Genomic DNA, 16,904 nt, shown 5'->3' on the forward strand with positions numbered 1-16,904 from the left:
ATATTTGATATTAAGTATTTGTAATGCTTGAGGTATGAATTCGTTGGTGACGTGTATAATGTAATATATGATTTAGAGGTAAAAGTTTTTGGATATTCTATTTATTTTATATGTGGAAATGTTGATATTTGTAAAGGGTACTTTTTCGCGATCATGTAATTTCATATATGTTCTTTTTACCGGGTTTAAAGATTGAGAAAATTGTCATGTATTTTCGTGAATTTTTTTTAATTTATGAGAAAAAAGCAGTGTACATGGATATAGTGAAGAGTGTGCGCAATGCCATTTTTGTGCAATTCTGGGATGTTTTTTTAAGTAAAAATAAGTCGACGTGTACATGATTTAGTGATATTTTAATGAAATGATAGTTATTTTGTGAATTTTATGCTTGTAAGAATTTGGTATACTTTTAAGTTGAAATAAACGTGCATGGAAATAATTTAAATATTTGATACTAAGTATTTGTAATGCTTGCGGTATGAATTCGTTGGTGACGTGTATAATGTAATAGATGATTTAGAGGTAAAAGTTTTTGGATATTTTATTTATTTTATATGCGGAAATGTTCATATTTGTAAAGGGTAAATACTTTTTCGCGATCAGGTAATTTCATATATGTTCTTTTTACCGGGTTTAATGATTGAGAAAATTGTCATGTATTTTCGTGAAATTTTTGTAATTTATGAGAAAAAAGCAGTGTACATGGATATAGTGAAGAGTGTGCGCAATGCCATTTTTGTGCAATTCTGGGATGTTTTTTTAAGTAAAAATAAGTCGGCGTGTACATGGTTTATGTGTATGTGTTATTTTGAAAAATGCGTAAGGAGAATGGTATTGTGCAGTTTTTCCTAATTTTGCAGTGAATATTTGTCATGATTAAGCAGTTTTGTTTGATAAAATTTCTAGCATAAGTGTAATTCGGCTAGTAGATTGTTGGAGAAGTGTTCAGGAGATAAAAAGAAAAGAAATATGTCTTAACATGTCTTTACTTCGTGAAGACAAAATGGCGGCGGGGAAAAAAAAAATAGAGGGTTGCTGTAGGAGAGTTGGTCGCCAAATTTTCGCCAAGTTACCATAATGTAAAGATCAACCTAAAATGTTGCTTAGATTATGGAATATATTGCTTATAATTTAGAGTTCTCAAATTTTATAAATCTTACAACCTAACAGCTGTATATGAATAACCTTCACTGAGTATTATTACTTTTATTAATAGTATGTTGACATAACAGTCGACTTTTTATTTTAAATTTTATGCAAATTTTTTACATTACTTAAACATTTTATCTAACAGAAATCTTCATTTTATGTAATAAAAACTCTATAATAAAAGTAAGAGTACAATTTATGTATAAAAATTTGACTACATGACAAGCACTTAGATACTAATTTCAATGTCTTTAAATGTTATTATTATAAAGTTTAGATATATTCTTATTAAGTTAAGATGTACTTTTATTCTATTATAAAGTTTAGATGTACAGAACAGAAGGCACACTTTGTGCTTACGACTCAGTCAACCAGTTGCGGCAAGATAACTTATGATAAGAATTAAGTTCAAATGTAAAATTTTAATTCAAATAAATTAGTAGCCAAAGGCTACACAAATCAATTTAATGGCAAAGTTGGTTAAAAACTTAACTGGCATGGAATTCAACTATCAGCAATTATAATGCAAGACTGAAGACTACAAATCTTATCTAGCAACCTAGTAATATGGCCTCGAAAGGCAAAACATGGTTTGTTTTACAAACTAAAAACTTCATTTAGATTCTGGTGAGAAAACGAATGGAGGAAATTAACAGTAAAGATCCCAAGCATAAAATAACTCTGGTTACAAAATAAAAGAACGCTACAATATACTTTGTTCCCTCATTAATTATTCACTACATGAAATAGTGTAATGCATTTTTATTTGCATCATATACAAATTATTTATTTTATTTAAATGCTTTCCAAAACTGAACAGGTTTTTTTAACATATTGACCATATTTTTCGACCTATAGATGCTACACTTCTTCACTTCAGAAGTAAGATTTAGAATTAAGAAGTAAGAAAATAAGAGAGAATTAGAAATAGAAAATAAATACATGTGCTGGCTAGCAAAAGAAGGGTACCTTCATAAAGTGCTTTTTAAGAGAAACTGGCTCAGATTCACATTACATGTACGGGAAAACTACAAAAACTCCCATATAGCCAGCCTGAACTACCACTGTTCAGTGGCTATCACTCCACCACTAGTGGATTCCAATGACTGTTCGAATTTTTCACAGAAATCATCATTTACGATGATTGTTGTATTATTACCATTGGTACAAAATTTACTCATTATGATAATTTAATTTTAGCTTTTAAATTATAATCATAAATTACTTGTAATAAATTGAGGGATTAAAAAATACACATTTCTTAATATTTTTACCATTTACAATATTTAATCATAAAAAATATTTCTAACACTGGTACAAAACTTTCCCATTATAATTGAATTTGATTTCCTTCCCTTTGAAATATTTTTTTATTTTCTTTTAATAACAGAATCTAAGAAACTAAAGTAACATATACTAGTTTGAAATGCATTTATTAACCTTTTGTAAATTTCATTATTCATAAACATAAAAATTAACCTTTTGTAAATTTAAAATATTAGCTAAGTACTAATATAATAAAATATAAATATTAACTAAGTACTTAAAATATTAATGTTTAATACATTAATATTATATTTTGTAATTTAAAATATTAACCTTTTGTAAATTTCATTACTCATAACATAATAATTGCTATAAATTCATTTATAGTAGTGTTTCAAGAATTTATCATAGCAGTTCTAGAAATGTTGAAAATTAGATAAAGACTGGGAAGCACTTCCGGAGAGAACCCGGTGAATGTAAACATTGCCAAATTTGGCGATAATAGTTAAAATCTGGTAACCCAGCGGATTCAACCTATTCGCTTGTTGCAACCATTCATCTTGCGTCCATTTTGTTTTGTTATCACTGTGGTTCTTCGCATTTGCAGATTTCTATTATTCTTCTTTTATTTATTACTTTTTTTCTTAATTTTTTAACAACGAATAGATAGAAATATTTTCGTAGATCCCGGTTCTCGGTTCGGGATGAAAGGAAGAAAATAAAGCGGGAGGGGTGAATGCTAATTTGTAACACGGCTGTTCATGTTGTGTTCTTAATTATTAACAGCTGTATGCACGCAGAACCATGAGGTTCGAAACGCTCAAATAATTTGTTTTCGTACTCCGCAAAAATGTGCGTTTTAAATAATTAAGTAATGCTTTTATTTTTATTATTGTTTATTCTCACCTAAAACTATGATAATAAATCAATTTTTATGGCGTAAAATTGTAACAATATATTGTTAATGCTTTTCTTACAATAACCTTTCAGAGGATGGCAGGTGTGACATAAATAGATTATTAAATTTTAATAATAAATACTATTTATTACTGATTATCTGTGACAGAATAGTTTGATGTATTCCCATGGTCATCAAAATTAGCAAACCACTGCTGGTGTAAGGAATATAGTTCAAATGACTCTTGAAAAGTAATGAAATGTGTAATGTTCAAGTTTTATTAACAATGCTACTGAAGAAAATTTGATTACTGTTGAAGGTTATTAGTATTGTGAAATAAATTATGAAAAGGATGGGTATTTGTTTCAATGTAAATTGCTTTAACCTGCATGCAAGTAACATAAAAAAAAAAAAAAAAAAAAAAAAAATACTGAAAACTGTTAATCAGAGTTCATACACATTTCTGCACACAGAAATTAAGGACCATTAATGAAAAAAAATTCAGGACCTATGAGTAAACGCGAACTGAATAAATTCAATTAAAAATATTAGCGATACCTGCATTTCACATTTGTAATACCATCCTAAAAATAAAATAGATCCATAAGTAGTATGTATTATTACTAAACATGAATTAACATAATTATTAATAAGTTTGAAAATGAAATAAACTTTAAGTAATTGATCAAGTAGCATTAAATATTTTACACTTATAATAGTTGGGCATATTTGAAAGAAGTGACATTTACATTTTACTAACTTTATGTAACTTTTTTTTTGTCTCATAATGTCACATACTTGGTCAGGCTAGCGGTTTAGTAAGTAGCAGGTTGATTTTATGTCAAATGGCATAGGTTAAAATGAGAAGTATCATAATCAGCAAAATTCATAACAAAAGTTAATAATTTAATAATTAATTTCTGTTTAAATTTAATACCAATTTATTTCCGTATGTCACGTTTAACCTGTTAGTTTTACATCTACATGCTTATTATCTGTGAATTTTTACTACCATATGCTTAATATATTGTTTAGTCTGCTAACTAGAATTTACATGCACTAAAAATCCCGTTTACGGCTCGCCTCAAGCGTCGATGAAACGCGAGCTTGGCGAGTAAAAATGGAACGGCGCCAACGGGTTCGCTCCCGAAGCGCCAACGGGTTCTCTGCGGATGAAAACCCAAAGACTGTTTATTCTGATTAAGAGCTTATTTTTTAGGATTGTTATTTAGTCTAGATCGGGTTTTGTTGACAATCCGCCATTTTTTTCCGATCTTCAAAGCCAGGTCAACCTTGGCGACCGAAGTTTGTCGCCAAATCAAAAAATTGCCAAAAGGACCAATACTAAAGCTGTTCCATAATTTGTTTTTATTTCCGTTATAAATGCTTATATATTGTGTTATGCTTAATAATATATTCTTTTCTGTGCTAACTTAAATTTAATACAAAGTTATTTTCGTATATCACGTTTAACCGGTTAGTTTTACATCTATATGCTTATTATCTGTGAATTTTTACTACCATATGCTTAATATATTGTTTTATCTGCTAACTTGAAATTTACATGCACTAAAAAATCACGTTTACAAAAAAAAAAAAAAAAAAATATCACGTTTACGGATTGGCTCATCGTCGATGAACCGCGAGCTTGGCGAGTAAAAATGCAACGGCGCCAACAGGTTCTTTCCCGAAGCGCCAACGTGTTCTCTGCGGATGAAAACCCCAATTTTCATTTAATCATAAGTTTTTTTAAAGCAATAAATTTTATGGAATTAAGAAGGGTTTTTATGATTTCAGATTTGCAAGAAATGAAAATACAACTAGGGAGAAAAATGGATTTCCGGCCAACTTGCTATAAGTATCAGATTCTCTGTCCCTACCATTAGCTAATAAAAAAATTTTTTAATTTTTTTTTCAAAAAAAAAAGTTTTAGTTAGTCCAGATAAATCATTCCCTTTATCGGATGCCCGTATCCTTGGACTTCGTACTGTAAATGTTATTCGAATGAATCTGAAAGTACTTAATATTTAACGAAACTCTCACAATCGTGAGATAATGTATTAAAATGAGAAAGAAAAACATGTCATTACAACTTCTCGAGGATTAACTTCTTTAACTTCCAATACATAGTTTCTTTCACATAAAATTTCTTTTTATGCCATATATAAACGAATAAATAAATAAGACAAATTCTAAACTATTCAACACTGAATTGAAATTTTACAAGTGTCCTGCCAGTGAAGTCTTATTGTCAGCATAATTCTGAACTATTCAGCATTGAATTTTCAATAATAAAATAATATTCTTATTCAGTTTTTACCGCAATAAATTGAAGAACCATTTTTTAACTATCAACATATCACAATAACTTAAAAAAATTTCTCACTCCTGGGAAATATCTCGATTAGAACCATACATGAAATATTAGTACGTCCAAATCACGATATTTATTAAATGCAAACAATTCAAATTAAATATTATTCTAACCTGACAAAGGCTTCACAAAGCTTTAAATTTCGGACAAATCCAGGAACAGTAGTAGATTAACCACCGAAAAACTACCTACATTTCCCAACAAATTATTAACCAAACTAGCATTGCCAGATAAGTTTAAAAGATAAAAGTGTCCTCAAAACTTTCGGATTTTTTTTTTTTTTTTTTTTTTCTTCATTTAATGCAAGATCAAAAACCATTATTTTAAAATTATAAATTAATGAGAACTCAAATACTGCCTAGAAGCTGTGTATTTTCCTGCATTATATGTAATATTAACGAAATTAGAAACACTCCTGTTTAGCCTACGTAAGCAAAAAATATTACATTAATCTTTATTACAAAAATATATTTAAAATATGAATTTGCATGGCTTATTGAAGGTCTAAGAAAGACTACTCAAGCGGTTTAAATAAAAAATAGAAAACCTTACATAACACAAGGACATATACGTGTAACTTAGAGCCTGAGCACGTAGTTTGAAAATCCCTGTGACGTTTCAGACATCTTATCACTAAAGCTAACTATCCATATCTATATCCTAGCCTTAGTTTTTGGTACACGGCCTTAATGAAAGCCTTTACCAAAATAATATTCGTTCCCTAAAGAGGGTTAGGGGCTTAAGGAGTCTTTTTTTTTTTTTTTTTTTTTTTTTTTTTTTTTTTGTGATCTACTCGACAAAGAGGCAGTCTCGTGTCATCGTCTCTACCCTTACAGAGATCAAAGATTATCAGGGAAGGATTCGATTTACGAGGCTTATAGGCTTAATTCCCTTATACCCACATCATCAAAGATTAAATAATTATCATCAAAAAGAGAGTTTGGCAAAGAGGTAAAATTAAGTGTCGAATTGTCAAAATAACAAAAGGTTAACTGCCTTCCAAAATGAAAAAAAAAAAAAAAAAAAGTAAAAACACTGAAGGTCTTAATTTAATAATTTTGAGATCGAATAAAGGACCAGATTTAGTTTTGAAGGGTTACATTATGAATTTTGAAACGATTCGATATTTCCTTGATCAATGATCTTGTGGTGTTAACAAAAACGAGAAAGGAACTACTCGCGAATGGTATGACAGCGTTCGAGCTAGAGGTCTTATCGCTTCGCTCTTCTTGTCCTTGACCTTTCTAGCAACCCGCTGCTGAACCGTGTTCATCGACCTCGCCTCACGGGCTTGCGTTGTTTCTTCTTTCGCTTTCGCCTCGCAGAAGCGTCGCCTTACTTCCACTGCTGCATCCTTTTTCGCAGGATAAAACAGGTCGTATTTTGTTCTTTCTTCTGATTCTCTTTATTCACCGTGCTGATAAGGGTACCTTCGGGTACAGCCTCTAGTTAGGCCTTTTTTCGAACCTTTTTGCCTCACATGATCAATCAATATGACACAATAAACACAAATTTAACTAATAATAACACAAACATGGAGAATTCATCTCCAAACTCAGAAAATCCTCACGCGAGACATCTCAATGATGAACCCAACCTTCTCCAAATATTAAGTCGCAAAATTACTTTACCTAATGACGTTGAAACTACAATATCCTTGGTGGGAGATATCCAAGATATCCGTAACGACCCAAATGTGATAATGGGCCCTATTTCATGACATTTTTAACCACAGCGTTAAGTGAGATTTACGGAATCACGTGGTGCTCTGACGTCACAAGTAGTTAAACAAGGACCTTATAAGAAATAGACTAACCCAAACGGGTTTTCTCCCTCGTCTGAAGCGTTGCCGGCTGTCACCTTGATCACATCCGGAGGAGTAGGGACGACTTATAGGAATTTAACATTGGTTGCCTATTGCAGGGTGTATAATTGTCAAGAAAAAGCTGTTTGTAGCGCCTCATTTCACAAATTAGAATTTCTACATATTTTTATTTTTGAAATTGAGATTGATTTTTAAAAATTTAGCGTATTTATTAAGCATAATTAACGTTCCGAATAATTATAAAGCTATTGCATGCTTTCAGAACTGGATATTTTTTTAGCTTTTCCTATGCTGTAAGGAAATTTGTAACTACTTCTTTTAGGAAATAATATTTTAAATCTGAACTAATAGAAAATTTCAAACAAGCAATTTTCTCTTGCAATTTTTATGCTTTTTATTGGTGTAAATAAGTAAAAAATACTAAAATATTTAAAAACGAATTTTTGAAAGTTTTGTTTAAAATTCCAAATTGTGCTACTTTTTTAAAATAATAGATGAGTATTTCAAGACAATTTCGATAAAGGAATTTTATTTCAATTATATTTCCTAATACATCATAGTGATAAACACTTTTGACTCCTTAAACATTTTTATACATTTAATTCTAATATTAAAATTGTATTTAACTGTAATAATTAATTTGCTTGTATTTTATAGTGATTATTTTTTAAATTTATTTTTAGTTCTGCATAAGATTTTTTTTATTTACTGTTAATTTAATTTATTAGCTTAAAGGGGCGGTAGCCTAGAAAAGCTGTTAGTTTCGAATCGGCATTTTGCGCTGCTTTACTATAAATGTCCGTGTCTCCTTGCAAATTGTTGTTACCAAATATTATCGCCCTGTATTATATGTAAAGAAATTGAATAATGAAGAATCTGCATGAATACATGTATGTTTCTCGCACTGTGACAAAAACGACAGTATCTAGAGCCATTAAATTTTGAATAATGTAATCCTCCACCCGAACATGGGCATCTGGACGGCCGAATTTCGAATTTGTTTTAATCTATTTCATATTTTGTAAAATTTTAACGAATTTTTGATTAACAAACTCAACGAGTTCAGAGCGAGCACTGTACGGAAAATAACAGTTTTATCTCCAGTGCGGAAATTCTAAAGATATGCTGTTTTCAAATGTATGTGGTTTACGGGCGAAGAACATGATATTCAATAAATATAGGTAACACACAAAACTTTAAAAAAAGGTTCCTTTTGGACGTAATATAAAATCTGAGTGCTTCTAGATTTTATTTTATCTTTCTTTTTCCCTTCATTACGCTCAGAAAATTTTATGAATTATTAAAATAGCTAATCCACTTTAATGTTATTAATTTAATGATGATATAATCAATAAATATGATCGTTTTGTAATGTTATTATAGTTTGGAAAATCACTGCCTGAAAATGTTCATTAAATTAAAAAAAATTATCAGATCTTGTTTAATTTTACCTTATTTATTTCAAAGCATCGCGTACTATCAATCTTATTTAATTTTACTTTATTTTTACGTAAAATTAAGTTCATAAATTTTGTGCTCAGAATTTTTACCGTTTTACCAAAGTAAAAATGTTTGTACAAGAATTACGCGTGAAAAAAATGCGCGAAATGCAGTAAAAAGTGCTTGAATGAGATATATTAAATCCTATTTGGAAAAAACTGTGGCTTTCATAATCTCATCACTATACAACGTGTCACATTTAATAATTAAAAAGAGTTACGTGATAAAAACGCCATAGGTTTCAGTGTTAAAGTAAACCAGATTGTTACGTAATGCTGTCAATAAACTTCGGAAGATATCCACGAGACAGTTTTATGAATAACATTATTGAATTAACACGAGACTTTTAATGTAATTATGTTTTAATGACGCGAGTTTTATGTATCCTTTTTTGTGGAGGGCATCAGTTTTCGGCGTTGCCATGCACGTTCTGATCCGTGTTTGCTTAGTGATAGAAGTGTTCTATGAATTTAATGTTGATATGAATTGAACTGAATTATTATATTGTAGTTTTGTTCTGTTTATTGAATAATATCCTAGTTCCTGCTTTGGAAAAAGTGAAAATACTGATGTCAAGTATTAACAAAGTTGTTTATTCGTCAAGAAGCTTGTGCAGAATTCAAGTAGATAAGATTTATTTATTTCTCTATAAATATTGGAATTGTAAACAGATATTCTAATAGTACACTCACTGCGTCTAATTATTATTAAGGTTTATATACGTATATTAAGAACCTGTGCAGAACAACCGTTGACGGGTAGTCTCGGCGTAGTTCTGTTTTTTTTTTTTTTTTTTTTTTTTTTTTTTTTTGTATTTTTCGTTACACAGATCGTCTCTACTCTTTCTTGCCGACATGTCGGTGACTCGCGCCCCGCCTACTGGGTTAGTCTATCTCTTATAAAGTCCATGTAGTTAAATCGCAAGTATTGGTATTCTCATCAAAGCTAGCGTTAAATTTGACCGTTTAATTGACGAGACGGCTGTTAAAGTAAGGACAGGTCTGACCCTTCGTGTTAAATAAACAGATGGTTATAATTCCGGCAATAAACATGGCGAAAGGTTTTGCGTCAGTTATAGCTGAAGTGTATTTGGATGAAATCAGTCGAATTTCTCTGCGTGGGCAGCGAATTTTCCGTGATCGAAGCAATGCATTCGATTTACATACAATATAGACAATGGATAATTAATTATCGTCAAGATTAATGACTTCCGGGCCCAGGAGAGTGTCGTTGGTGATGTAAGTTCAGCTTCGTATTTTAGAATCCATAGAATGTTAGAAAGATTACTTTTCGTATTTCTTCAAAATGTGTATTTTAATTTCACTGTCACTTATTGACGATCAACTGATTTTATAAGTACAAAATCAATTGCGGAATATGCATGTGTTTGTGCAGTAAAATATCGCCAATACTGTTTGTGATGTTTCTTTTATTATCGCAAATAGTTTATACTGTTTGTAAAATTGCATCCTACATTTCATGTAAACTTTGTGCTGGGTTATCACAAAGGTTAAAAATGTGATGCGCCTTATTTTTATTTAATTTTATTGTACGATTGGTAATTTAAAGTAGCATTCTATTTTGATTCTAATATATTGTCGCCAAATTTGATAGTTGGCGCCAGTGTTAAAAACTTGATAGTGTAATCTAAATTATAAATAATTTTGTTTTTTCTTTATAGTAAGATAAATATATTCTGTATTTTTTAGGAATTTTGAAGAAGTTAAGTATTAATTTAAATATTCGACAAATTGTTTTGAGCCCATTATCATGCTTTATCTAGTAGTAAATCTTCATGTTGTATTTTTAAGTATACTTACTTTAAATTAATTTAAATGTGTGAACAGGAAATAGTCTTTAAGTAGCTTTACAAAATAATTTACAGTCAAAAGTCGTTAATTCGGACACCCATAATCCGGAGTGATCTATAATCCGGACCTCAAAGCTAAAAACTTTCTGCGCATGCGCCGCGATGACACATGCGCATAGGCGTTTACATACGCATATGCATGTGCGCAAGCGCAGAATACGTTTTCGCGTGCGCGTTTTATGTATAACGGACGGTATAATCTAAAATTATCTAATTATCTATTTCAGTTAATGTTGATGATTGCGTTGTTCCTTAATCTTCGAATTGGATCCGGCTTATTATTTTTTGCAGACTGTAAGAGCAATTTTATAAAAGTAAACTTGAACTTTCGATTATGTCAAATAGAATTTCCGATTCTAGAGCTCCCAAAGGATCGTACAAAACGAAAGTATGTTTCGATGTCCATCAAACAAAAAGTGGAATTGCTGCAAAAAATGGATAAAGACATGAAGAATGTGACAGAGAGGTTAGTGAAAACGAAAAAATTTCGATTGACAAGTTAATCGGTATTCTCGGCACAACAATTAACGGGACTTGAATAGCGGAACGTTGTAACTGAACAAGAAATTGTGTCTGTTTATAGAATTAAAGAGAAAGTATTATCACATAAAACGAAGCAACTTAAAACAGCTTACATTGAAAGAAATGTTTAATAAAGTAAACAAATAAATATTAAGCTTTTTTTTGTAAATTTTGATACCCTTTAGATTATAATTGTTCTTTTTTTCATAAATTAAGGTTTTATGTTTTTAATTTTAGAATTTCTGCATGCCATCTTACGAGATTTAAACTGATCTATAATCTGGAAAAATCGATAATCCGGAATCGCCGAAGTCCCGACAAGTCCGGATTAACGACTTTTGACTGTATTCATAAGATCAGGGCAGTTGGCCATTGCTGATTGCATTGACTTTGTGAGAAGTCTTAAAAGTGTGATTAAATTCATTTAATACATGTAACTTTTATTAAATACTAGTTCTTTAGATTTTAATGTTGAATTTCATGCATGCTTTTGTTAAATTTGCAAGTACATTTTAAAGAAAATCAATTTGTTCATAAATTTGTCAATGCTCATAAATTTGTCGTGGAAGATTTTATGTTCAGCTAAATCAAATTTACTTTTGTCTGACCTTAATTGTGAGGCACCGATAGTGAATGTGTTTTGGCGTATACATAATTTTGATTGGAAAACTTAGTGCTACTGTGAAAGAATGATCAAATGATTTTTACCTTATTATTGTAATGACTTGCAGGATTTTTCATAATGTGATGTTGCATATGTTTTACTCTTCTTTGTTATCAAATACATAAAAGAGTATATTCCTAATGTAATATTTCTTCTTTTGTAAGAGTGTAATGTATCATAATGTGATACTTGGGATTTGTTTTTAGAGTACATAACAGTATTTTTTTTGACATATTATAGAACCAGTGTATTTTATTTACTTGTTGCTTTAAAATAGGTTTTAAATCAAGGCTATTTTTTTGCCTTCTCAGTATGCACATAAAACTTTCTTAAGCTATATTTTTAAGAAATTAATGAGATATATGATTTAGGTTATCTGCTTTAATAGAAAAAGAAATAACTAAAATTATACACCTTGAAACATTTTATTCAAAAAAAGAATATTTTCTTAGCAGTGTTGGCTAAGATTTATTCAGACCTTTTTTCCCCCCATTTATTTTGATATTTCTATATACATTCATTTAAATAAGAATCCAGTAAAGTAAGATCAATGTATACAAAGCTGTTGATTTATAATAGAAAAGAATATTAAATTACTGCTGTATTTTAATAAGATTTTTATACAATGAAATAAATTGCACTACATTAGGAAAAAGACTTTTAAGTCTTTTTCCTAATGTAGTGCAATTTATTTCTATTTTTGCATTATTTTCATTATATGTGTTTTGCATATGCTTGTTACAAGAGGCCTTAATCTATAGACCTGTAGCTAAATGATATTTTTACATACATTACATAGGGAACTTAATTAATAAGAAGAACTGTGATTTAAGCATTGTCCTTGCAGTGGTATAGATTGAATCTTATATAGGTTATGGAATTATCATTAAGTATTCAGATAAGTGTAATATTAACAGCATATGTATGTTTTTTCATCATTTAATGCATGTAAATTCTTATAAATTTATCAGCATTTTTTCTATGTGTTGTAGGGTTTATATTTATTTTAACTAACATTTATTTTAAGTTTAAACTATCTTTCCTGTCAAGCCTTACTTTTCCCTGGAACTGCCAATGCCAGAGTATGTAAATTTTAGTAGAAACGCAAGATTCAAAAATAAAAGCCATCAAGAATTTCCCACCGCCCAACACCGCCAAGAAACTTTCTTCTTTCCTTGGGTTATGTTCTTACTATCGGTCTTTCATAAAAGATTTCGCTAATATTGTTGAACCACTCTTAGTAATCAAAAGAAAGAGAGGAAAATTTACGTGGACAGCGGAAGCAAATACAGCTTTTGAAAGATTAAAAGAAGCGCTTATTAATGGCCCTGTTTTAAAATTCCCGGAGGGGGACGAAAACCTGGAAATTGCAGCAGATGCGTCAGACTATGCGGTGGTGCGGTTCTTATGCAAAATAGCCATCCTCTGGCATTTTTTAGTAAAACGTTGAATCAGACACAAAGGAATTATACAGCTACAGAAAGAGAAACATTAGCCGTATTAATGGCTGTACACAAATTTCGAGTTTATTTCGGCAAAGCGCCAGTAACAGTCTTTTTGGATCACGCGGCTGTTGGTAGACTTTACTCGGGGAAAAACCTAACGCCCAGGTTAATAAGATGGGCTTTAAAACTCCAAGAATATAATATCAGAATAAAATATAAACCGGGTAAGGAAAACAATGTAGCTGACGCACTTTCTCGTATAAAACTGGACGATGAAGGAAATGAACTTAAATGCGCTATGTTGACTTCAAAAATTTTAGATTTTAGAGATACGATTATCACTGAACTGAAAGCTGATCCTGAATTTGGAAATATCTATGTATATTTGAAAGACCCCGAAAGCTTTGAGCACACAGATATCGATGCGATAAGAAATAGAGCAGAAAACTATGAAATAATAGATAATTTATTATTTTATACGAAAACAACGAACGAAAATCTTGAGTACAAACCAGTCATCCCAGCCTCGCTTCGATTAAGCATTTTGAAGGAATTACACGACGCGAAAACAGCAGGTCATTTAGGGGTCAGAAAGACTTTAAAAAGGGTACGCGAGGCGGTATATTTCCCGCAATTATACAAAATAGTAACGGCGTATGTCAGGTCCTGCAATCAATGTCAGTTAATAAATGATATTAATTACAGCCCGGCCGGGTACTTAAATAGCATTCGCGCTACATTTCCGAATGAAATTTTAGGCATAGATCTTCTTGGTCCCTTCCCCCAGAGCGAGTTAAATAAAAATCGTTTTCTTTTAGTAATAGTAGATCATTTTTCAAAATGGACAGAAATTGTTCCACTTAAACGCGCGTCAGTCAAAACAGTCGCAGATGCATTCTTACACAGATACATTTTAAAATACGGTGCACCGATAAAAGTCATTAGCGATAACGGAAAACAATTCATTAGTCACATATTTGAAAACATATGCAATGGACTTGGCATACGCCATATCAAAATGGTTCCGTATAGACCACAGGCAAACATAGCAGAAAGAGTGAATAAAAACATAGTAAAAATAATTCGCAGTTACGTGAGCACACATCACAAGCGCTGGGATGGCTACATAAATGAATTAGCTTATGCTTTAAGAACGGCAAATCACGATACTACGGGAAAAACCCCAGCAGAATTATTTTTAGGCCGAAAGTTAATTACGATTTTATATAAATTATTCTTTGTGCAACAAAGAGAGCAAGAGTTTAAACAGAAAGATGTGCAAAAACTTATTGATCAGGCGCTTAAAAGCTCGGATACGGCAAGAAATAAGCAAAAAGCATATTATGATAGAAAACGCCGTGAAGCAGATTTTAAAGTTGGGGATAAAGTATTGAAGCGGAAATTTTCTTTATCAAGTGCCCCAGACAATTTTACGGCAAAGCTAGCTCCAAGATTTGAAGGCCCCTATGTAATTCAGGAAATCAAAGGAGTCGTATTATATCTTAAGAACGAGAGAGGGGAGATCTGTAAAGCAAGTCCCGACCAGGTGAAAAAATCCGACCCGTAAAGAAACCGTGGTAAAAAGCAAAACACCACCTACAACGGATCGCAGGAGAAATTATACATCAAGGATAACGCGCCCAGGGCCAGAGAGTCAGGTGCCAGCAAGGCCGGCGTTCCGGAAACTGAAACGGCAGCAGGAGGAACAAAAATACCAGGAACAACAGAAGAAATTCAAGGACTCCAGACCGGAGGTCGTCAAGACCAGCCGTCCCATGGAAAAACGGAAACGACAACAACCCGACGATTACTCCGCCAAGAGGCCAGCATGCAGAGGACGCAAAAGAAAAACTAATGTGGACGACATTCGGAGGTCAGTAAGGAGAAGATTGACGTCCATGAAACCGATAACTTGGGAACAATATTGCCAGAAAAGAATGACGGAGTTTCAATCATCGAAAACTCAAAGATAAGTTAAAATCTTCTATAAAATTTTTTCTTTTGTTCCGAAATGTTATGCATAAGTACGAAGTTCTATGTTTTATAAGTTCTATGTTATAAGTACGAAGTTCTATGTTTAAGTCAATATGTCTCGGTTGAGTCTTCGTTTTGTTTTACTTTATTTAGCTAAGGCAAAAGTATTATTTTCTTTAAGTACAAATCTAAGAACAAGCATTTTCTGTTGGTCGAAAGACTAATTCTGTTATGTTAAAGCCAAAATTTGGCCGAAGATAAAAATAACTTCGTATTCTTGTATTAATAAGAATTTTAGTTTCAGTGCCGCCAGCTTGGCGAAGAATGAGTAAAGTAAAAATTTATTTTCTCTTATTCGTTTTCTGGTAAATTGTAAAAATCATATGTATTAAAATTTTGTAAATATACGTAAATACTTGAATGTTATGTAAAAGTAGAATTTAGTCTAGAAGCATAAAAGTTTAGATGCTAAAAGTAAAATGCTCAAAAGCAATGAATTCAAAATTTAAGTATTAAACTGTAGATAAAGTCATGCTTTAGAGCGAAAGCCTGCATGTTTAAAGATGAATGAGGGGGAAGTTAGAATGAATGTGTTTTGTAGGGTTCTCCACCTACACTTGAATTTTTAAGAATGTTAAAGTAGCTCATCGAGTTGTAGAATGTCGAGTAAGGTGTGTCTATTTGGTCGTTGAATTCTAAGAAATCATGGTGGTTAGGGGAAGTGTTGTAAGACTAAAACACGAATATTCCCGTTTGACACCACACATAGTGGAGAGCCAGGGTAAAGTTAAATTAATGCTTGAAAAAATTGAATGAATGTGAATAAGCAATAACTAAGGAAAACGAATCGTTTAAAAACAAAAATTTATTGTGTCAAGAAAGTGTAAATTATAATGTATTTAGAAAGATACTGATACTTATTCCTTCCAGATGCTGGAAGGAAAAGACCAAGATTGATTGATGAAGTCCAGGAAAAGTTGCTGTAAGAAGAGAGAGTTATAAGTATCCACAGAAATTTAGTATACAATTTGTTAAATAAGATTTTTTTTGTGTAAACGAGGTTCTCGAGAGTTAGTTCAGAATTATAGAAACATACAAAAGGTCGTTTGTAGGACCTGCTTCCAAGTTTTCCAAATTCTGGCAGCGGCAAATGTAGGGTTTATATTTATTTTAACTAACATTTATTTTAAGTTTAAACTATCTTTCCTCCCTGCTAAAAATGCCCCGTAGAAACCCATAAAATTTTTTTACGGGGAATTGGCCTACGGGTACCCGTACAGCTCTGTGGGTACCCGTAGGCCAAATCCCCGTAAAAACCCACAGACAGAAACCCGTACAACTGTACGGGTACCCGTAGGCCAAATCCCCGTAAAAACCCATAGAAAGAAACCCGTACGGTTGTACGGGTACCCGTAGG

General features: G+C 31.5%; 1 protein-coding gene across 6 annotated transcripts in view; it reads right to left on the minus strand.

The window, feature by feature from the left end:
* The window catches only part of LOC118205122 (transmembrane protein 164), a 382,545-nt gene that overhangs the window by 191,441 nt on the left and 174,200 nt on the right, over nucleotides 1-16,904 (minus strand). For 3 of the 6 annotated variants that reach the window (XM_085807036.1, XM_085807035.1, XM_085807032.1), the window contains exon 1: nucleotides 5,801-5,952. The exons of 1 other annotated variant lie outside the window; for it this stretch is intronic. The gene's annotated coding sequence lies outside the window, so the exon portion shown is untranslated. Of the gene's footprint in view, nucleotides 1-5,800; nucleotides 5,953-16,904 lie in introns of those variants that run through there. 2 more of the 6 variants (XM_085807037.1, XM_085807033.1) reach the window with 2 other exon arrangements.

Source organism: Stegodyphus dumicola, chromosome X1, assembly GCF_044657685.1.
Source record: "Stegodyphus dumicola isolate Sdum_Otavi_A_Nest chromosome X1, ASM4465768v1".
Lineage (NCBI taxonomy): Eukaryota > Metazoa > Arthropoda > Arachnida > Araneae > Eresidae > Stegodyphus > Stegodyphus dumicola.